This window comes from Hyperolius riggenbachi, chromosome 2, assembly GCF_040937935.1.
Source record: "Hyperolius riggenbachi isolate aHypRig1 chromosome 2, aHypRig1.pri, whole genome shotgun sequence".
Lineage (NCBI taxonomy): Eukaryota > Metazoa > Chordata > Amphibia > Anura > Hyperoliidae > Hyperolius > Hyperolius riggenbachi.
This window is the reverse complement of record NC_090647.1, coordinates 301,207,409-301,224,984: the sequence shown is the minus strand read 5'-3', so window position 1 is coordinate 301,224,984 and position 17,576 is coordinate 301,207,409. Positions and strand designations below refer to the sequence as shown.

The 17,576-nt window shown below is 47.3% G+C and overlaps 38 non-coding genes across 38 annotated transcripts; all 38 read right to left on the bottom strand.

Annotated features, from left to right (window-relative positions):
• Positions 1 to 218: 218 nt before the first annotated feature.
• TRNAI-AAU (transfer RNA isoleucine (anticodon AAU)) lies at positions 219 to 292 on the bottom strand. Its single transcript has one exon. It is a non-coding gene; the product is annotated as a tRNA-Ile (tRNA).
• Positions 293 to 413: 121 nt separating this feature from the next.
• Positions 414 to 485, bottom strand: TRNAD-GUC (transfer RNA aspartic acid (anticodon GUC)). Its single transcript has one exon. It is a non-coding gene; the product is annotated as a tRNA-Asp (tRNA).
• Positions 486 to 1,167: 682 nt separating this feature from the next.
• On the bottom strand, positions 1,168 to 1,241 carry TRNAI-AAU (transfer RNA isoleucine (anticodon AAU)). Its single transcript has one exon. It is a non-coding gene; the product is annotated as a tRNA-Ile (tRNA).
• Positions 1,242 to 1,362: 121 nt separating this feature from the next.
• On the bottom strand, positions 1,363 to 1,434 carry TRNAD-GUC (transfer RNA aspartic acid (anticodon GUC)). The gene has a single exon. It is a non-coding gene; the product is annotated as a tRNA-Asp (tRNA).
• Positions 1,435 to 2,116: 682 nt separating this feature from the next.
• TRNAI-AAU (transfer RNA isoleucine (anticodon AAU)) lies at positions 2,117 to 2,190 on the bottom strand. The gene has a single exon. It is a non-coding gene; the product is annotated as a tRNA-Ile (tRNA).
• A 121-nt stretch (positions 2,191 to 2,311) lies between these two features.
• On the bottom strand, positions 2,312 to 2,383 carry TRNAD-GUC (transfer RNA aspartic acid (anticodon GUC)). The gene has a single exon. It is a non-coding gene; the product is annotated as a tRNA-Asp (tRNA).
• Positions 2,384 to 3,065: 682 nt separating this feature from the next.
• TRNAI-AAU (transfer RNA isoleucine (anticodon AAU)) lies at positions 3,066 to 3,139 on the bottom strand. The gene has a single exon. It is a non-coding gene; the product is annotated as a tRNA-Ile (tRNA).
• A 121-nt stretch (positions 3,140 to 3,260) lies between these two features.
• On the bottom strand, positions 3,261 to 3,332 carry TRNAD-GUC (transfer RNA aspartic acid (anticodon GUC)). Its single transcript has one exon. It is a non-coding gene; the product is annotated as a tRNA-Asp (tRNA).
• Positions 3,333 to 4,014: 682 nt separating this feature from the next.
• TRNAI-AAU (transfer RNA isoleucine (anticodon AAU)) lies at positions 4,015 to 4,088 on the bottom strand. Its single transcript has one exon. It is a non-coding gene; the product is annotated as a tRNA-Ile (tRNA).
• A 121-nt stretch (positions 4,089 to 4,209) lies between these two features.
• Positions 4,210 to 4,281, bottom strand: TRNAD-GUC (transfer RNA aspartic acid (anticodon GUC)). The gene has a single exon. It is a non-coding gene; the product is annotated as a tRNA-Asp (tRNA).
• A 682-nt stretch (positions 4,282 to 4,963) lies between these two features.
• On the bottom strand, positions 4,964 to 5,037 carry TRNAI-AAU (transfer RNA isoleucine (anticodon AAU)). The gene has a single exon. It is a non-coding gene; the product is annotated as a tRNA-Ile (tRNA).
• A 121-nt stretch (positions 5,038 to 5,158) lies between these two features.
• Positions 5,159 to 5,230, bottom strand: TRNAD-GUC (transfer RNA aspartic acid (anticodon GUC)). The gene has a single exon. It is a non-coding gene; the product is annotated as a tRNA-Asp (tRNA).
• Positions 5,231 to 5,912: 682 nt separating this feature from the next.
• TRNAI-AAU (transfer RNA isoleucine (anticodon AAU)) lies at positions 5,913 to 5,986 on the bottom strand. Its single transcript has one exon. It is a non-coding gene; the product is annotated as a tRNA-Ile (tRNA).
• Positions 5,987 to 6,107: 121 nt separating this feature from the next.
• On the bottom strand, positions 6,108 to 6,179 carry TRNAD-GUC (transfer RNA aspartic acid (anticodon GUC)). The gene has a single exon. It is a non-coding gene; the product is annotated as a tRNA-Asp (tRNA).
• Positions 6,180 to 6,861: 682 nt separating this feature from the next.
• Positions 6,862 to 6,935, bottom strand: TRNAI-AAU (transfer RNA isoleucine (anticodon AAU)). Its single transcript has one exon. It is a non-coding gene; the product is annotated as a tRNA-Ile (tRNA).
• A 121-nt stretch (positions 6,936 to 7,056) lies between these two features.
• On the bottom strand, positions 7,057 to 7,128 carry TRNAD-GUC (transfer RNA aspartic acid (anticodon GUC)). Its single transcript has one exon. It is a non-coding gene; the product is annotated as a tRNA-Asp (tRNA).
• A 682-nt stretch (positions 7,129 to 7,810) lies between these two features.
• TRNAI-AAU (transfer RNA isoleucine (anticodon AAU)) lies at positions 7,811 to 7,884 on the bottom strand. Its single transcript has one exon. It is a non-coding gene; the product is annotated as a tRNA-Ile (tRNA).
• A 121-nt stretch (positions 7,885 to 8,005) lies between these two features.
• On the bottom strand, positions 8,006 to 8,077 carry TRNAD-GUC (transfer RNA aspartic acid (anticodon GUC)). The gene has a single exon. It is a non-coding gene; the product is annotated as a tRNA-Asp (tRNA).
• Positions 8,078 to 8,759: 682 nt separating this feature from the next.
• TRNAI-AAU (transfer RNA isoleucine (anticodon AAU)) lies at positions 8,760 to 8,833 on the bottom strand. The gene has a single exon. It is a non-coding gene; the product is annotated as a tRNA-Ile (tRNA).
• Positions 8,834 to 8,954: 121 nt separating this feature from the next.
• On the bottom strand, positions 8,955 to 9,026 carry TRNAD-GUC (transfer RNA aspartic acid (anticodon GUC)). Its single transcript has one exon. It is a non-coding gene; the product is annotated as a tRNA-Asp (tRNA).
• Positions 9,027 to 9,707: 681 nt separating this feature from the next.
• Positions 9,708 to 9,781, bottom strand: TRNAI-AAU (transfer RNA isoleucine (anticodon AAU)). Its single transcript has one exon. It is a non-coding gene; the product is annotated as a tRNA-Ile (tRNA).
• A 121-nt stretch (positions 9,782 to 9,902) lies between these two features.
• TRNAD-GUC (transfer RNA aspartic acid (anticodon GUC)) lies at positions 9,903 to 9,974 on the bottom strand. The gene has a single exon. It is a non-coding gene; the product is annotated as a tRNA-Asp (tRNA).
• A 682-nt stretch (positions 9,975 to 10,656) lies between these two features.
• Positions 10,657 to 10,730, bottom strand: TRNAI-AAU (transfer RNA isoleucine (anticodon AAU)). Its single transcript has one exon. It is a non-coding gene; the product is annotated as a tRNA-Ile (tRNA).
• Positions 10,731 to 10,851: 121 nt separating this feature from the next.
• TRNAD-GUC (transfer RNA aspartic acid (anticodon GUC)) lies at positions 10,852 to 10,923 on the bottom strand. The gene has a single exon. It is a non-coding gene; the product is annotated as a tRNA-Asp (tRNA).
• Positions 10,924 to 11,605: 682 nt separating this feature from the next.
• On the bottom strand, positions 11,606 to 11,679 carry TRNAI-AAU (transfer RNA isoleucine (anticodon AAU)). Its single transcript has one exon. It is a non-coding gene; the product is annotated as a tRNA-Ile (tRNA).
• A 121-nt stretch (positions 11,680 to 11,800) lies between these two features.
• Positions 11,801 to 11,872, bottom strand: TRNAD-GUC (transfer RNA aspartic acid (anticodon GUC)). Its single transcript has one exon. It is a non-coding gene; the product is annotated as a tRNA-Asp (tRNA).
• Positions 11,873 to 12,554: 682 nt separating this feature from the next.
• On the bottom strand, positions 12,555 to 12,628 carry TRNAI-AAU (transfer RNA isoleucine (anticodon AAU)). Its single transcript has one exon. It is a non-coding gene; the product is annotated as a tRNA-Ile (tRNA).
• Positions 12,629 to 12,749: 121 nt separating this feature from the next.
• On the bottom strand, positions 12,750 to 12,821 carry TRNAD-GUC (transfer RNA aspartic acid (anticodon GUC)). The gene has a single exon. It is a non-coding gene; the product is annotated as a tRNA-Asp (tRNA).
• Positions 12,822 to 13,503: 682 nt separating this feature from the next.
• On the bottom strand, positions 13,504 to 13,577 carry TRNAI-AAU (transfer RNA isoleucine (anticodon AAU)). The gene has a single exon. It is a non-coding gene; the product is annotated as a tRNA-Ile (tRNA).
• A 121-nt stretch (positions 13,578 to 13,698) lies between these two features.
• TRNAD-GUC (transfer RNA aspartic acid (anticodon GUC)) lies at positions 13,699 to 13,770 on the bottom strand. The gene has a single exon. It is a non-coding gene; the product is annotated as a tRNA-Asp (tRNA).
• A 682-nt stretch (positions 13,771 to 14,452) lies between these two features.
• TRNAI-AAU (transfer RNA isoleucine (anticodon AAU)) lies at positions 14,453 to 14,526 on the bottom strand. The gene has a single exon. It is a non-coding gene; the product is annotated as a tRNA-Ile (tRNA).
• A 121-nt stretch (positions 14,527 to 14,647) lies between these two features.
• TRNAD-GUC (transfer RNA aspartic acid (anticodon GUC)) lies at positions 14,648 to 14,719 on the bottom strand. The gene has a single exon. It is a non-coding gene; the product is annotated as a tRNA-Asp (tRNA).
• Positions 14,720 to 15,401: 682 nt separating this feature from the next.
• On the bottom strand, positions 15,402 to 15,475 carry TRNAI-AAU (transfer RNA isoleucine (anticodon AAU)). The gene has a single exon. It is a non-coding gene; the product is annotated as a tRNA-Ile (tRNA).
• A 121-nt stretch (positions 15,476 to 15,596) lies between these two features.
• On the bottom strand, positions 15,597 to 15,668 carry TRNAD-GUC (transfer RNA aspartic acid (anticodon GUC)). The gene has a single exon. It is a non-coding gene; the product is annotated as a tRNA-Asp (tRNA).
• A 682-nt stretch (positions 15,669 to 16,350) lies between these two features.
• TRNAI-AAU (transfer RNA isoleucine (anticodon AAU)) lies at positions 16,351 to 16,424 on the bottom strand. Its single transcript has one exon. It is a non-coding gene; the product is annotated as a tRNA-Ile (tRNA).
• Positions 16,425 to 16,545: 121 nt separating this feature from the next.
• On the bottom strand, positions 16,546 to 16,617 carry TRNAD-GUC (transfer RNA aspartic acid (anticodon GUC)). Its single transcript has one exon. It is a non-coding gene; the product is annotated as a tRNA-Asp (tRNA).
• A 682-nt stretch (positions 16,618 to 17,299) lies between these two features.
• TRNAI-AAU (transfer RNA isoleucine (anticodon AAU)) lies at positions 17,300 to 17,373 on the bottom strand. Its single transcript has one exon. It is a non-coding gene; the product is annotated as a tRNA-Ile (tRNA).
• A 121-nt stretch (positions 17,374 to 17,494) lies between these two features.
• TRNAD-GUC (transfer RNA aspartic acid (anticodon GUC)) lies at positions 17,495 to 17,566 on the bottom strand. Its single transcript has one exon. It is a non-coding gene; the product is annotated as a tRNA-Asp (tRNA).
• Positions 17,567 to 17,576: the final 10 nt, after the last annotated feature.

Here is a 17,576-nt window from a genome sequence, read left to right as displayed (position 1 = left end):
TAACTGTTTTTGCATGCCATGTAAAAGGACATTTCCAATGAGGGGGGAGTGCGATTTCATCTCCTTGAAACCATGACAACAGTCCTGGGTGTACAGAGGGCTCGCTGCCTTTAGCAGAGTCAACTGATGGAAAGAGGGTCAGTGATCTCCAGTGCGGAAGCAACGACTGCTTTCACAGTGCCCAGACAGGCAGAGTGAAAAGTCTAAGCGCACAGCTGTGGCCCGTACAGGGATCGAACCCGCGACCTTGGCGTTATTAGCACCACGCTCTAACCAACTGAGCTAACCGGCCATGGCACTGTGAGTCTCCACCACCAGCAAGGGGGCTGGAAAATGTTAGTGAAAGGGCTGAACAAACGTTATTCCTAGGCTAGACACATGGAGATAAACAAAGTTTAAGAAGCAAAAGCTGCCTCCCCGTCGGGGAATTGAACCCCAGTCTCCCGCGTGACAGGCGGGGATACTGACCACTATACTAACGAGGATAACCCTGGGCTTTGTCCTCTCAAGAACACAGAGATGGACAAAACCAACCAACTAGCAAATTCAAAGGCTACTCTTCAAAAGCACTTCCCACAGTCTTTCCAGTTCAGGTTTCCTTTAAACTGTATCTTCAGTCACAGAAGTAGGGCAGTAGTGCTTTCCATGTAGCCAGGCTGGAATCCAGTAGCCAATTACAACTAGTAGTGATTTGTTTCCATAAATCCTGAAATGATCTTTTTGCTCACTACCTTTCCTAACGGTCACCGAGGCCACATTCTGTCCTGAATGTGGCCTCTAGGGTTTGTTTGGTTTTGCTTTTGGGTAGAGGTTATTCTGTGAAATAGATTGTGTTTCAATTTTGTGTTAGGTGCAAAAGACAAGCAACGGTATTTCCATACAGCTGAAAGGAGAGCAGCAGTATTGCTGGGAAAGAAAAAGCAGTTGGCAAAGTTGTATGCAAAGTAGGTAACTGTTTTTGCATGCCATGTAAAAGGACATTTCCAATGAGGGGGGAGTGCGATTTCATCTCCTTGAAACCATGACAACAGTCCTGGGTGTACAGAGGGCTCGCTGCCTTTAGCAGAGTCAACTGATGGAAAGAGGGTCAGTGATCTCCAGTGCAGAAGCAACGACTGCTTTCACAGTGCCCAGACAGGCAGAGTGAAAAGTCTAAGCGCACACCTGTGGCCCGTACGGGGATCGAACCCGCGACCTTGGCGTTATTAGCACCACGCTCTAACCAACTGAGCTAACCGGCCATGGCACTGTGAGTCTCCACCACCAGCAAGGGGGCTGGAAAATGTTAGTGAAAGGGCTGAACAAACGTTATTCCTAGGCTAGACACATGGAGATAAACAAAGTTTAAGAAGCAAAAGCTGCCTCCCCGTCGGGGAATTGAACCCCGGTCTCCCGCGTGACAGGCAGGGATACTGACCACTATACTAACGAGGATAACCCTGGGCTTTGTCCTCTCAAGAACACAGAGATGGACAAAACCAACCAACTAGCAAATTCAAAGGCTACTCTTCAAAAGCACCTCCCACAGTCTTTCCAGTTCAGGTTTCCTTTAAACTGTATCTTCAGTCACAGAAGTAGGGCAGTAGTGCTTTCCATGTAGCCAGGCTGGAATCCAGTAGCCAATTACAACTAGTAGTGATTTGTTTCCATAAATCCTGAAATGATCTTTTTGCTCACTACCTTTCCTAACGGTCACCGAGGCCACATTCTGTCCTGAATGTGGCCTCTAGGGTTTGTTTGGTTTTGCTTTTGGGTAGAGGTTATTCTGTGAAATAGATTGTGTTTCAATTTTGTGTTAGGTGCAAAAGACAAGCAACGGTATTTCCATACAGCTGAAAGGAGAGCAGCAGTATTGCTGGGAAAGAAAAAGCAGTTGGCAAAGTTGTATGCAAAGTAGGTAACTGTTTTTGCATGCCATGTAAAAGGACATTTCCAATGAGGGGGGAGTGTGATTTCATCTCCTTGAAACCATGACAACAGTCCTGGGTGTACAGAGGGCTCGCTGCCTTTAGCAGAGTCAACTGATGGAAAGAGGGTCAGTGATCTCCAGTGCAGAAGCAACGACTGCTTTCACAGTGCCCAGACAGGCAGAGTGAAAAGTCTAAGCGCACACCTGTGGCCCGTACGGGGATCGAACCCGCGACCTTGGCGTTATTAGCACCACGCTCTAACCAACTGAGCTAACCGGCCATGGCACTGTGAGTCTCCACCACCAGCAAGGGGGCTGGAAAATGTTAGTGAAAGGGCTGAACAAACGTTATTCCTAGGCTAGACACATGGAGATAAACAAAGTTTAAGAAGCAAAAGCTGCCTCCCCGTCGGGGAATTGAACCCCGGTCTCCCGCGTGACAGGCGGGGATACTGACCACTATACTAACGAGGATAACCCTGGGCTTTGTCCTCTCAAGAACACAGAGATGGACAAAACCAACCAACTAGCAAATTCAAAGGCTACTCTTCAAAAGCACCTCCCACAGTCTTTCCAGTTCAGGTTTCCTTTAAACTGTATCTTCAGTCACAGAAGTAGGGCAGTAGTGCTTTCCATGTAGCCAGGCTGGAATCCAGTAGCCAATTACAACTAGTAGTGATTTGTTTCCATAAATCCTGAAATGATCTTTTTGCTCACTACCTTTCCTAACGGTCACCGAGGCCACATTCTGTCCTGAATGTGGCCTCTAGGGTTTGTTTGGTTTTGCTTTTGGGTAGAGGTTATTCTGTGAAATAGATTGTGTTTCAATTTTGTGTTAGGTGCAAAAGACAAGCAACGGTATTTCCATACAGCTGAAAGGAGAGCAGCAGTATTGCTGGGAAAGAAAAAGCAGTTGGCAAAGTTGTATGCAAAGTAGGTAACTGTTTTTGCATGCCATGTAAAAGGACATTTCCAATGAGGGGGGAGTGCGATTTCATCTCCTTGAAACCATGACAACAGTCCTGGGTGTACAGAGGGCTCGCTGCCTTTAGCAGAGTCAACTGATGGAAAGAGGGTCAGTGATCTCCAGTGCAGAAGCAACGACTGCTTTCACAGTGCCCAGACAGGCAGAGTGAAAAGTCTAAGCGCACACCTGTGGCCCGTACGGGGATCGAACCCGCGACCTTGGCGTTATTAGCACCACGCTCTAACCAACTGAGCTAACCGGCCATGGCACTGTGAGTCTCCACCACCAGCAAGGGGGCTGGAAAATGTTAGTGAAAGGGCTGAACAAACGTTATTCCTAGGCTAGACACATGGAAATAAACAAAGTTTAAGAAGCAAAAGCTGCCTCCCCGTCGGGGAATTGAACCCCGGTCTCCCGCGTGACAGGCGGGGATACTGACCACTATACTAACGAGGATAACCCTGGGCTTTGTCCTCTCAAGAACACAGAGAAGGACAAAACCAACCAACTAGCAAATTCAAAGGCTACTCTTCAAAAGCACCTCCCACAGTCTTTCCAGTTCAGGTTTCCTTTAAACTGTATCTTCAGTCACAGAAGTAGGGCAGTAGTGCTTTCCATGTAGCCAGGCTGGAATCCAGTAGCCAATTACAACTAGTAGTGATTTGTTTCCATAAATCCTGAAATGATCTTTTTGCTCACTACCTTTCCTAACGGTCACCGAGGCCACATTCTGTCCTGAATGTGGCCTCTAGGGTTTGTTTGGTTTTGCTTTTGGGTAGAGGTTATTCTGTGAAATAGATTGTGTTTCAATTTTGTGTTAGGTGCAAAAGACAAGCAACGGTATTTCCATACAGCTGAAAGGAGAGCAGCAGTATTGCTGGGAAAGAAAAAGCAGTTGGCAAAGTTGTATGCAAAGTAGGTAACTGTTTTTGCATGCCATGTAAAAGGACATTTCCAATGAGGGGGGAGTGCGATTTCATCTCCTTGAAACCATGACAACAGTCCTGGGTGTACAGAGGGCTCGCTGCCTTTAGCAGAGTCAACTGATGGAAAGAGGGTCAGTGATCTCCAGTGCAGAAGCAACGACTGCTTTCACAGTGCCCAGACAGGCAGAGTGAAAAGTCTAAGCGCACACCTGTGGCCCGTACGGGGATCGAACCCGCGACCTTGGCGTTATTAGCACCACGCTCTAACCAACTGAGCTAACCGGCCATGGCACTGTGAGTCTCCACCACCAGCAAGGGGGCTGGAAAATGTTAGTGAAAGGGCTGAACAAACGTTATTCCTAGGCTAGACACATGGAGATAAACAAAGTTTAAGAAGCAAAAGCTGCCTCCCCGTCGGGGAATTGAACCCCGGTCTCCCGCGTGACAGGCGGGGATACTGACCACTATACTAACAAGGATAACCCTGGGCTTTGTCCTCTCAAGAACACAGAGATGGACAAAACCAACCAACTAGCAAATTCAAAGGCTACTCTTCAAAAGCACCTCCCACAGTCTTTCCAGTTCAGGTTTCCTTTAAACTGTATCTTCAGTCACAGAAGTAGGGCAGTAGTGCTTTCCATGTAGCCAGGCTGGAATCCAGTAGCCAATTACAACTAGTAGTGATTTGTTTCCATAAATCCTGAAATGATCTTTTTGCTCACTACCTTTCCTAACGGTCACCGAGGCCACATTCTGTCCTGAATGTGGCCTCTAGGGTTTGTTTGGTTTTGCTTTTGGGTAGAGGTTATTCTGTGAAATAGATTGTGTTTCAATTTTGTGTTAGGTGCAAAAGACAAGCAACGGTATTTCCATACAGCTGAAAGGAGAGCAGCAGTATTGCTGGGAAAGAAAAAGCAGTTGGCAAAGTTGTATGCAAAGTAGGTAACTGTTTTTGCATGCCATGTAAAAGGACATTTCCAATGAGGGGGGAGTGCGATTTCATCTCCTTGAAACCATGACAACAGTCCTGGGTGTACAGAGGGCTCGCTGCCTTTAGCAGAGTCAACTGATGGAAAGAGGGTCAGTGATCTCCAGTGCAGAAGCAACGACTGCTTTCACAGTGCCCAGACAGGCAGAGTGAAAAGTCTAAGCGCACACCTGTGGCCCATACGGGGATCGAACCCACGACCTTAGCGTTATTAGCACCACGCTCTAACCAACTGAGCTAACCGGCCATGGCACTGTGAGTCTCCACCACCAGCAAGGGGGCTGGAAAATGTTAGTGAAAGGGCTGAACAAACGTTATTCCTAGGCTAGACACATGGAGATAAACAAAGTTTAAGAAGCAAAAGCTGCCTCCCCGTCGGGGAATTGAACCCCGGTCTCCCGCGTGACAGGCGGGGATACTGACCACTATACTAACGAGGATAACCCTGGGCTTTGTCCTCTCAAGAACACAGAGAAGGACAAAACCAACCAACTAGCAAATTCAAAGGCTACTCTTCAAAAGCACCTCCCACAGTCTTTCCAGTTCAGGTTTCCTTTAAACTGTATCTTCAGTCACAGAAGTAGGGCAGTAGTGCTTTCCATGTAGCCAGGCTGGAATCCAGTAGCCAATTACAACTAGTAGTGATTTGTTTCCATAAATCCTGAAATGATCTTTTTGCTCACTACCTTTCCTAACGGTCACCGAGGCCACATTCTGTCCTGAATGTGGCCTCTAGGGTTTGTTTGGTTTTGCTTTTGGGTAGAGGTTATTCTGTGAAATAGATTGTGTTTCAATTTTGTGTTAGGTGCAAAAGACAAGCAACGGTATTTCCATACAGCTGAAAGGAGAGCAGCAGTATTGCTGGGAAAGAAAAAGCAGTTGGCAAAGTTGTATGCAAAGTAGGTAACTGTTTTTGCATGCCATGTAAAAGGACATTTCCAATGAGGGGGGAGTGCGATTTCATCTCCTTGAAACCATGACAACAGTCCTGGGTGTACAGAGGGCTCGCTGCCTTTAGCAGAGTCAACTGATGGAAAGAGGGTCAGTGATCTCCAGTGCAGAAGCAACGACTGCTTTCACAGTGCCCAGACAGGCAGAGTGAAAAGTCTAAGCGCACACCTGTGGCCCGTACGGGGATCGAACCCGCGACCTTGGCGTTATTAGCACCACGCTCTAACCAACTGAGCTAACCGGCCATGGCACTGTGAGTCTCCACCACCAGCAAGGGGGCTGGAAAATGTTAGTGAAAGGGCTGAACAAACGTTATTCCTAGGCTAGACACATGGAGATAAACAAAGTTTAAGAAGCAAAAGCTGCCTCCCCGTCGGGGAATTGAACCCCGGTCTCCCGCGTGACAGGCGGGGATACTGACCACTATACTAACGAGGATAACCCTGGGCTTTGTCCTCTCAAGAACACAGAGATGGACAAAACCAACCAACTAGCAAATTCAAAGGCTACTCTTCAAAAGCACCTCCCACAGTCTTTCCAGTTCAGGTTTCCTTTAAACTGTATCTTCAGTCACAGAAGTAGGGCAGTAGTGCTTTCCATGTAGCCAGGCTGGAATCCAGTAGCCAATTACAACTAGTAGTGATTTGTTTCCATAAATCCTGAAATGATCTTTTTGCTCACTACCTTTCCTAACGGTCACCGAGGCCACATTCTGTCCTGAATGTGGCCTCTAGGGTTTGTTTGGTTTTGCTTTTGGGTAGAGGTTATTCTGTGAAATAGATTGTGTTTCAATTTTGTGTTAGGTGCAAAAGACAAGCAACGGTATTTCCATACAGCTGAAAGGAGAGCAGCAGTATTGCTGGGAAAGAAAAAGCAGTTGGCAAAGTTGTATGCAAAGTAGGTAACTGTTTTTGCATGCCATGTAAAAGGACATTTCCAATGAGGGGGGAGTGCGATTTCATCTCCTTGAAACCATGACAACAGTCCTGGGTGTACAGAGGGCTCGCTGCCTTTAGCAGAGTCAACTGATGGAAAGAGGGTCAGTGATCTCCAGTGCAGAAGCAACGACTGCTTTCACAGTGCCCAGACAGGCAGAGTGAAAAGTCTAAGCGCACACCTGTGGCCCATACGGGGATCGAACCCGTGACCTTGGCGTTATTAGCACCACGCTCTAACCAACTGAGCTAACCGGCCATGGCACTGTGAGTATCCACCACCAGCAAGGGGGCTGGAAAATGTTAGTGAAAGGGCTGAACAAACATTATTCCTAGGCTAGACACATGGAGATAAACAAAGTTTAAGAAGCAAAAGCTGCCTCCCCGTCGGGGAATTGAACCCCGGTCTCCCGCGTGACAGGCGGGTATACTGACCACTATACTAACGAGGATAACCCTGGGCTTTGTCCTCTCAAGAACACAGAGATGGACAAAACCAACCAACTAGCAAATTCAAAGGCTACTCTTCAAAAGCACCTCCCACAGTCTTTCCAGTTCAGGTTTCCTTTAAACTGTATCTTCAGTCACAGAAGTAGGGCAGTAGTGCTTTCCATGTAGCCAGGCTGGAATCCAGTAGCCAATTACAACTAGTAGTGATTTGTTTCCATAAATCCTGAAATGATCTTTTTGCTCACTACCTTTCCTAACGGTCACCGAGGCCACATTCTGTCCTGAATGTGGCCTCTAGGGTTTGTTTGGTTTTGCTTTTGGGTAGAGGTTATTCTGTGAAATAGATTGTGTTTCAATTTTGTGTTAGGTGCAAAAGACAAGCAACGGTATTTCCATACAGCTGAAAGGAGAGCAGCAGTATTGCTGGGAAAGAAAAAGCAGTTGGCAAAGTTGTATGCAAAGTAGGTAACTGTTTTTGCATGCCATGTAAAAGGACATTTCCAATGAGGGGGGAGTGCGATTTCATCTCCTTGAAACCATGACAACAGTCCTGGGTGTACAGAGGGCTCGCTGCCTTTAGCAGAGTCAACTGATGGAAAGAGGGTCAGTGATCTCCAGTGCAGAAGCAACGACTGCTTTCACAGTGCCCAGACAGGCAGAGTGAAAAGTCTAAGCGCACACCTGTGGCCCATACGGGGATCGAACCCGTGACCTTGGCGTTATTAGCACCACGCTCTAACCAACTGAGCTAACCGGCCATGGCACTGTGAGTATCCACCACCAGCAAGGGGGCTGGAAAATGTTAGTGAAAGGGCTGAACAAACATTATTCCTAGGCTAGACACATGGAGATAAACAAAGTTTAAGAAGCAACAGCTGCCTCCCCGTCGGGGAATTGAACCCCGGTCTCCCGCGTGACAGGCGGGGATACTGACCACTATACTAACGAGGATAACCCTGGGCTTTGTCCTCTCAAGAACACAGAGATGGACAAAACCAACCAACTAGCAAATTCAAAGGCTACTCTTTAAAAGCACCTCCCACAGTCTTTCCAGTTCAGGTTTCCTTTAAACTGTATCTTCAGTCACAGAAGTAGGGCAGTAGTGCTTTCCATGTAGCCAGGCTGGAATCCAGTAGCCAATTACAACTAGTAGTGATTTGTTTCCATAAATCCTGAAATGATCTTTTTGCTCACTACCTTTCCTAACGGTCACCGAGGCCACATTCTGTCCTGAATGTGGCCTCTAGGGTTTGTTTGGTTTTGCTTTTGGGTAGAGGTTATTCTGTGAAATAGATTGTGTTTCAATTTTGTGTTAGGTGCAAAAGACAAGCAACGGTATTTCCATACAGCTGAAAGGAGAGCAGCAGTATTGCTGGGAAAGAAAAAGCAGTTGGCAAAGTTGTATGCAAAGTAGGTAACTGTTTTTGCATGCCATGTAAAAGGACATTTCCAATGAGGGGGGAGTGCGATTTCATCTCCTTGAAACCATGACAACAGTCCTGGGTGTACAGAGGGCTCGCTGCCTTTAGCAGAGTCAACTGATGGAAAGAGGGTCAGTGATCTCCAGTGCAGAAGCAACGACTGCTTTCACAGTGCCCAGACAGGCAGAGTGAAAAGTCTAAGCGCACACCTGTGGCCCGTACGGGGATCGAACCCGTGACCTTGGCGTTATTAGCACCACGCTCTAACCAACTGAGCTAACCGGCCATGGCACTGTGAGTCTCCACCACCAGCAAGGGGGCTGGAAAATGTTAGTGAAAGGGCTGAACAAACGTTATTCCTAGGCTAGACACATGGAGATAAACAAAGTTTAAGAAGCAAAAGCTGCCTCCCCGTCGGGGAATTGAACCCCGGTCTCCCGCGTGACAGGCGGGGATACTGACCACTATACTAACGAGGATAACCCTGGGCTTTGTCCTCTCAAGAACACAGAGATGGACAAACCAACCAACTAGCAAATTCAAAGGCTACTCTTCAAAAGCACCTCCCACAGTCTTTCCAGTTCAGGTTTCCTTTAAACTGTATCTTCAGTCACAGAAGTAGGGCAGTAGTGCTTTCCATGTAGCCAGGCTGGAATCCAGTAGCCAATTACAACTAGTAGTGATTTGTTTCCATAAATCCTGAAATGATCTTTTTGCTCACTACCTTTCCTAACGGTCACCGAGGCCACATTCTGTCCTGAATGTGGCCTCTAGGGTTTGTTTGGTTTTGCTTTTGGGTAGAGGTTATTCTGTGAAATAGATTGTGTTTCAATTTTGTGTTAGGTGCAAAAGACAAGCAACGGTATTTCCATACAGCTGAAAGGAGAGCAGCAGTATTGCTGGGAAAGAAAAAGCAGTTGGCAAAGTTGTATGCAAAGTAGGTAACTGTTTTTGCATGCCATGTAAAAGGACATTTCCAATGAGGGGGGAGTGCGATTTCATCTCCTTGAAACCATGACAACAGTCCTGGGTGTACAGAGGGCTCGCTGCCTTTAGCAGAGTCAACTGATGGAAAGAGGGTCAGTGATCTCCAGTGCGGAAGCAACGACTGCTTTCACAGTGCCCAGACAGGCAGAGTGAAAAGTCTAAGCGCACAGCTGTGGCCCGTACAGGGATCGAACCCGCGACCTTGGCGTTATTAGCACCACGCTCTAACCAACTGAGCTAACCGGCCATGGCACTGTGAGTCTCCACCACCAGCAAGGGGGCTGGAAAATGTTAGTGAAAGGGCTGAACAAACGTTATTCCTAGGCTAGACACATGGAGATAAACAAAGTTTAAGAAGCAAAAGCTGCCTCCCCGTCGGGGAATTGAACCCCAGTCTCCCGCGTGACAGGCGGGGATACTGACCACTATACTAACGAGGATAACCCTGGGCTTTGTCCTCTCAAGAACACAGAGATGGACAAAACCAACCAACTAGCAAATTCAAAGGCTACTCTTCAAAAGCACCTCCCACAGTCTTTCCAGTTCAGGTTTCCTTTAAACTGTATCTTCAGTCACAGAAGTAGGGCAGTAGTGCTTTCCATGTAGCCAGGCTGGAATCCAGTAGCCAATTACAACTAGTAGTGATTTGTTTCCATAAATCCTGAAATGATCTTTTTGCTCACTACCTTTCCTAACGGTCACCGAGGCCACATTCTGTCCTGAATGTGGCCTCTAGGGTTTGTTTGGTTTTGCTTTTGGGTAGAGGTTATTCTGTGAAATAGATTGTGTTTCAATTTTGTGTTAGGTGCAAAAGACAAGCAACGGTATTTCCATACAGCTGAAAGGAGAGCAGCAGTATTGCTGGGAAAGAAAAAGCAGTTGGCAAAGTTGTATGCAAAGTAGGTAACTGTTTTTGCATGCCATGTAAAAGGACATTTCCAATGAGGGGGGAGTGCGATTTCATCTCCTTGAAACCATGACAACAGTCCTGGGTGTACAGAGGGCTCGCTGCCTTTAGCAGAGTCAACTGATGGAAAGAGGGTCAGTGATCTCCAGTGCGGAAGCAACGACTGCTTTCACAGTGCCCAGACAGGCAGAGTGAAAAGTCTAAGCGCACAGCTGTGGCCCGTACAGGGATCGAACCCGCGACCTTGGCGTTATTAGCACCACGCTCTAACCAACTGAGCTAACCGGCCATGGCACTGTGAGTCTCCACCACCAGCAAGGGGGCTGGAAAATGTTAGTGAAAGGGCTGAACAAACGTTATTCCTAGGCTAGACACATGGAGATAAACAAAGTTTAAGAAGCAAAAGCTGCCTCCCCGTCGGGGAATTGAACCCCAGTCTCCCGCGTGACAGGCGGGGATACTGACCACTATACTAACGAGGATAACCCTGGGCTTTGTCCTCTCAAGAACACAGAGATGGACAAAACCAACCAACTAGCAAATTCAAAGGCTACTCTTCAAAAGCACTTCCCACAGTCTTTCCAGTTCAGGTTTCCTTTAAACTGTATCTTCAGTCACAGAAGTAGGGCAGTAGTGCTTTCCATGTAGCCAGGCTGGAATCCAGTAGCCAATTACAACTAGTAGTGATTTGTTTCCATAAATCCTGAAATGATCTTTTTGCTCACTACCTTTCCTAACGGTCACCGAGGCCACATTCTGTCCTGAATGTGGCCTCTAGGGTTTGTTTGGTTTTGCTTTTGGGTAGAGGTTATTCTGTGAAATAGATTGTGTTTCAATTTTGTGTTAGGTGCAAAAGACAAGCAACGGTATTTCCATACAGCTGAAAGGAGAGCAGCAGTATTGCTGGGAAAGAAAAAGCAGTTGGCAAAGTTGTATGCAAAGTAGGTAACTGTTTTTGCATGCCATGTAAAAGGACATTTCCAATGAGGGGGGAGTGCGATTTCATCTCCTTGAAACCATGACAACAGTCCTGGGTGTACAGAGGGCTCGCTGCCTTTAGCAGAGTCAACTGATGGAAAGAGGGTCAGTGATCTCCAGTGCAGAAGCAACGACTGCTTTCACAGTGCCCAGACAGGCAGAGTGAAAAGTCTAAGCGCACACCTGTGGCCCGTACGGGGATCGAACCCGCGACCTTGGCGTTATTAGCACCACGCTCTAACCAACTGAGCTAACCAGCCATGGCACTGTGAGTCTCCACCACCAGCAAGGGGGCTGGAAAATGTTAGTGAAAGGGCTGAACAAACGTTATTCCTAGGCTAGACACATGGAGATAAACAAAGTTTAAGAAGCAAAAGCTGCCTCCCCGTCGGGGAATTGAACCCCGGTCTCCCGCGTGACAGGCAGGGATACTGACCACTATACTAACGAGGATAACCCTGGGCTTTGTCCTCTCAAGAACACAGAGATGGACAAAACCAACCAACTAGCAAATTCAAAGGCTACTCTTCAAAAGCACCTCCCACAGTCTTTCCAGTTCAGGTTTCCTTTAAACTGTATCTTCAGTCACAGAAGTAGGGCAGTAGTGCTTTCCATGTAGCCAGGCTGGAATCCAGTAGCCAATTACAACTAGTAGTGATTTGTTTCCATAAATCCTGAAATGATCTTTTTGCTCACTACCTTTCCTAACGGTCACCGAGGCCACATTCTGTCCTGAATGTGGCCTCTAGGGTTTGTTTGGTTTTGCTTTTGGGTAGAGGTTATTCTGTGAAATAGATTGTGTTTCAATTTTGTGTTAGGTGCAAAAGACAAGCAACGGTATTTCCATACAGCTGAAAGGAGAGCAGCAGTATTGCTGGGAAAGAAAAAGCAGTTGGCAAAGTTGTATGCAAAGTAGGTAACTGTTTTTGCATGCCATGTAAAAGGACATTTCCAATGAGGGGGGAGTGTGATTTCATCTCCTTGAAACCATGACAACAGTCCTGGGTGTACAGAGGGCTCGCTGCCTTTAGCAGAGTCAACTGATGGAAAGAGGGTCAGTGATCTCCAGTGCAGAAGCAACGACTGCTTTCACAGTGCCCAGACAGGCAGAGTGAAAAGTCTAAGCGCACACCTGTGGCCCGTACGGGGATCGAACCCGCGACCTTGGCGTTATTAGCACCACGCTCTAACCAACTGAGCTAACCGGCCATGGCACTGTGAGTCTCCACCACCAGCAAGGGGGCTGGAAAATGTTAGTGAAAGGGCTGAACAAACGTTATTCCTAGGCTAGACACATGGAGATAAACAAAGTTTAAGAAGCAAAAGCTGCCTCCCCGTCGGGGAATTGAACCCCGGTCTCCCGCGTGACAGGCGGGGATACTGACCACTATACTAACGAGGATAACCCTGGGCTTTGTCCTCTCAAGAACACAGAGATGGACAAAACCAACCAACTAGCAAATTCAAAGGCTACTCTTCAAAAGCACCTCCCACAGTCTTTCCAGTTCAGGTTTCCTTTAAACTGTATCTTCAGTCACAGAAGTAGGGCAGTAGTGCTTTCCATGTAGCCAGGCTGGAATCCAGTAGCCAATTACAACTAGTAGTGATTTGTTTCCATAAATCCTGAAATGATCTTTTTGCTCACTACCTTTCCTAACGGTCACCGAGGCCACATTCTGTCCTGAATGTGGCCTCTAGGGTTTGTTTGGTTTTGCTTTTGGGTAGAGGTTATTCTGTGAAATAGATTGTGTTTCAATTTTGTGTTAGGTGCAAAAGACAAGCAACGGTATTTCCATACAGCTGAAAGGAGAGCAGCAGTATTGCTGGGAAAGAAAAAGCAGTTGGCAAAGTTGTATGCAAAGTAGGTAACTGTTTTTGCATGCCATGTAAAAGGACATTTCCAATGAGGGGGGAGTGCGATTTCATCTCCTTGAAACCATGACAACAGTCCTGGGTGTACAGAGGGCTCGCTGCCTTTAGCAGAGTCAACTGATGGAAAGAGGGTCAGTGATCTCCAGTGCAGAAGCAACGACTGCTTTCACAGTGCCCAGACAGGCAGAGTGAAAAGTCTAAGCGCACACCTGTGGCCCGTACGGGGATCGAACCCGCGACCTTGGCGTTATTAGCACCACGCTCTAACCAACTGAGCTAACCGGCCATGGCACTGTGAGTCTCCACCACCAGCAAGGGGGCTGGAAAATGTTAGTGAAAGGGCTGAACAAACGTTATTCCTAGGCTAGACACATGGAGATAAACAAAGTTTAAGAAGCAAAAGCTGCCTCCCCGTCGGGGAATTGAACCCCGGTCTCCCGCGTGACAGGCGGGGATACTGACCACTATACTAACAAGGATAACCCTGGGCTTTGTCCTCTCAAGAACACAGAGATGGACAAAACCAACCAACTAGCAAATTCAAAGGCTACTCTTCAAAAGCACCTCCCACAGTCTTTCCAGTTCAGGTTTCCTTTAAACTGTATCTTCAGTCACAGAAGTAGGGCAGTAGTGCTTTCCATGTAGCCAGGCTGGAATCCAGTAGCCAATTACAACTAGTAGTGATTTGTTTCCATAAATCCTGAAATGATCTTTTTGCTCACTACCTTTCCTAACGGTCACCGAGGCCACATTCTGTCCTGAATGTGGCCTCTAGGGTTTGTTTGGTTTTGCTTTTGGGTAGAGGTTATTCTGTGAAATAGATTGTGTTTCAATTTTGTGTTAGGTGCAAAAGACAAGCAACGGTATTTCCATACAGCTGAAAGGAGAGCAGCAGTATTGCTGGGAAAGAAAAAGCAGTTGGCAAAGTTGTATGCAAAGTAGGTAACTGTTTTTGCATGCCATGTAAAAGGACATTTCCAATGAGGGGGGAGTGCGATTTCATCTCCTTGAAACCATGACAACAGTCCTGGGTGTACAGAGGGCTCGCTGCCTTTAGCAGAGTCAACTGATGGAAAGAGGGTCAGTGATCTCCAGTGCAGAAGCAACGACTGCTTTCACAGTGCCCAGACAGGCAGAGTGAAAAGTCTAAGCGCACACCTGTGGCCCGTTCGGGGATCGAACCCGCGACCTTGGCGTTATTAGCACCACGCTCTAACCAACTGAGCTAACCGGCCATGGCACTGTGAGTCTCCACCACCAGCAAGGGGGCTGGAAAATGTTAGTGAAAGGGCTGAACAAACGTTATTCCTAGGCTAGACACATGGAGATAAACAAAGTTTAAGAAGCAAAAGCTGCCTCCCCGTCGGGGAATTGAACCCCGGTCTCCCGCGTGACAGGCGGGGATACTGACCACTATACTAACGAGGATAACCCTGGGCTTTGTCCTCTCAAGAACACAGAGAAGGACAAAACCAACCAACTAGCAAATTCAAAGGCTACTCTTCAAAAGCACCTCCCACAGTCTTTCCAGTTCAGGTTTCCTTTAAACTGTATCTTCAGTCACAGAAGTAGGGCAGTAGTGCTTTCCATGTAGCCAGGCTGGAATCCAGTAGCCAATTACAACTAGTAGTGATTTGTTTCCATAAATCCTGAAATGATCTTTTTGCTCACTACCTTTCCTAACGGTCACCGAGGCCACATTCTGTCCTGAATGTGGCCTCTAGGGTTTGTTTGGTTTTGCTTTTGGGTAGAGGTTATTCTGTGAAATAGATTGTGTTTCAATTTTGTGTTAGGTGCAAAAGACAAGCAACGGTATTTCCATACAGCTGAAAGGAGAGCAGCAGTATTGCTGGGAAAGAAAAAGCAGTTGGCAAAGTTGTATGCAAAGTAGGTAACTGTTTTTGCATGCCATGTAAAAGGACATTTCCAATGAGGGGGGAGTGCGATTTCATCTCCTTGAAACCATGACAACAGTCCTGGGTGTACAGAGGGCTCGCTGCCTTTAGCAGAGTCAACTGATGGAAAGAGGGTCAGTGATCTCCAGTGCAGAAGCAACGACTGCTTTCACAGTGCCCAGACAGGCAGAGTGAAAAGTCTAAGCGCACACCTGTGGCCCGTACGGGGATCGAACCCGCGACCTTGGCGTTATTAGCACCACGCTCTAACCAACTGAGCTAACCGGCCATGGCACTGTGAGTCTCCACCACCAGCAAGGGGGCTGGAAAATGTTAGTGAAAGGGCTGAACAAACGTTATTCCTAGGCTAGACACATGGAGATAAACAAAGTTTAAGAAGCAAAAGCTGCCTCCCCGTCGGGGAATTGAACCCCGGTCTCCCGCGTGACAGGCGGGGATACTGACCACTATACTAACGAGGATAACCCTGGGCTTTGTCCTCTCAAGAACACAGAGATGGACAAAACCAACCAACTAGCAAATTCAAAGGCTACTCTTCAAAAGCACCTCCCACAGTCTTTCCAGTTCAGGTTTCCTTTAAACTGTATCTTCAGTCACAGAAGTAGGGCAGTAGTGCTTTCCATGTAGCCAGGCTGGAATCCAGTAGCCAATTACAACTAGTAGTGATTTGTTTCCATAAATCCTGAAATGATCTTTTTGCTCACTACCTTTCCTAACGGTCACCGAGGCCACATTCTGTCCTGAATGTGGCCTCTAGGGTTTGTTTGGTTTTGCTTTTGGGTAGAGGTTATTCTGTGAAATAGATTGTGTTTCAATTTTGTGTTAGGTGCAAAAGACAAGCAACGGTATTTCCATACAGCTGAAAGGAGAGCAGCAGTATTGCTGGGAAAGAAAAAGCAGTTGGCAAAGTTGTATGCAAAGTAGGTAACTGTTTTTGCATGCCATGTAAAAGGACATTTCCAATGAGGGGGGAGTGCGATTTCATCTCCTTGAAACCATGACAACAGTCCTGGGTGTACAGAGGGCTCGCTGCCTTTAGCAGAGTCAACTGATGGAAAGAGGGTCAGTGATCTCCAGTGCAGAAGCAACGACTGCTTTCACAGTGCCCAGACAGGCAGAGTGAAAAGTCTAAGCGCACACCTGTGGCCCATACGGGGATCGAACCCGTGACCTTGGCGTTATTAGCACCACGCTCTAACCAACTGAGCTAACCGGCCATGGCACTGTGAGTATCCACCACCAGCAAGGGGGCTGGAAAATGTTAGTGAAAGGGCTGAACAAACATTATTCCTAGGCTAGACACATGGAGATAAACAAAGTTTAAGAAGCAACAGCTGCCTCCCCGTCGGGGAATTGAACCCCGGTCTCCCGCGTGACAGGCGGGGATACTGACCACTATACTAACGAGGATAACCCTGGGCTTTGTCCTCTCAAGAACACAGAGATGGACAAAACCAACCAACTAGCAAATTCAAAGGCTACTCTTTAAAAGCACCTCCCACAGTCTTTCCAGTTCAGGTTTCCTTTAAACTGTATCTTCAGTCACAGAAGTAGGGCAGTAGTGCTTTCCATGTAGCCAGGCTGGAATCCAGTAGCCAATTACAACTAGTAGTGATTTGTTTCCATAAATCCTGAAATGATCTTTTTGCTCACTACCTTTCCTAACGGTCACCGAGGCCACATTCTGTCCTGAATGTGGCCTCTAGGGTTTGTTTGGTTTTGCTTTTGGGTAGAGGTTATTCTGTGAAATAGATTGTGTTTCAATTTTGTGTTAGGTGCAAAAGACAAGCAACGGTATTTCCATACAGCTGAAAGGAGAGCAGCAGTATTGCTGGGAAAGAAAAAGCAGTTGGCAAAGTTGTATGCAAAGTAGGTAACTGTTTTTGCATGCCATGTAAAAGGACATTTCCAATGAGGGGGGAGTGCGATTTCATCTCCTTGAAACCATGACAACAGTCCTGGGTGTACAGAGGGCTCGCTGCCTTTAGCAGAGTCAACTGATGGAAAGAGGGTCAGTGATCTCCAGTGCAGAAGCAACGACTGCTTTCACAGTGCCCAGACAGGCAGAGTGAAAAGTCTAAGCGCACACCTGTGGCCCGTACGGGGATCGAACCCGCGACCTTGGCGTTATTAGCACCACGCTCTAACCAACTGAGCTAACCGGCCATGGCACTGTGAGTCTCCACCACCAGCAAGGGGGCTGGAAAATGTTAGTGAAAGGGCTGAACAAACGTTATTCCTAGGCTAGACACATGGAGATAAACAAAGTTTAAGAAGCAAAAGCTGCCTCCCCGTCGGGGAATTGAACCCCGGTCTCCCGCGTGACAGGCAGGGATACTGACCACTATACTAACGAGGATAACCCTGGG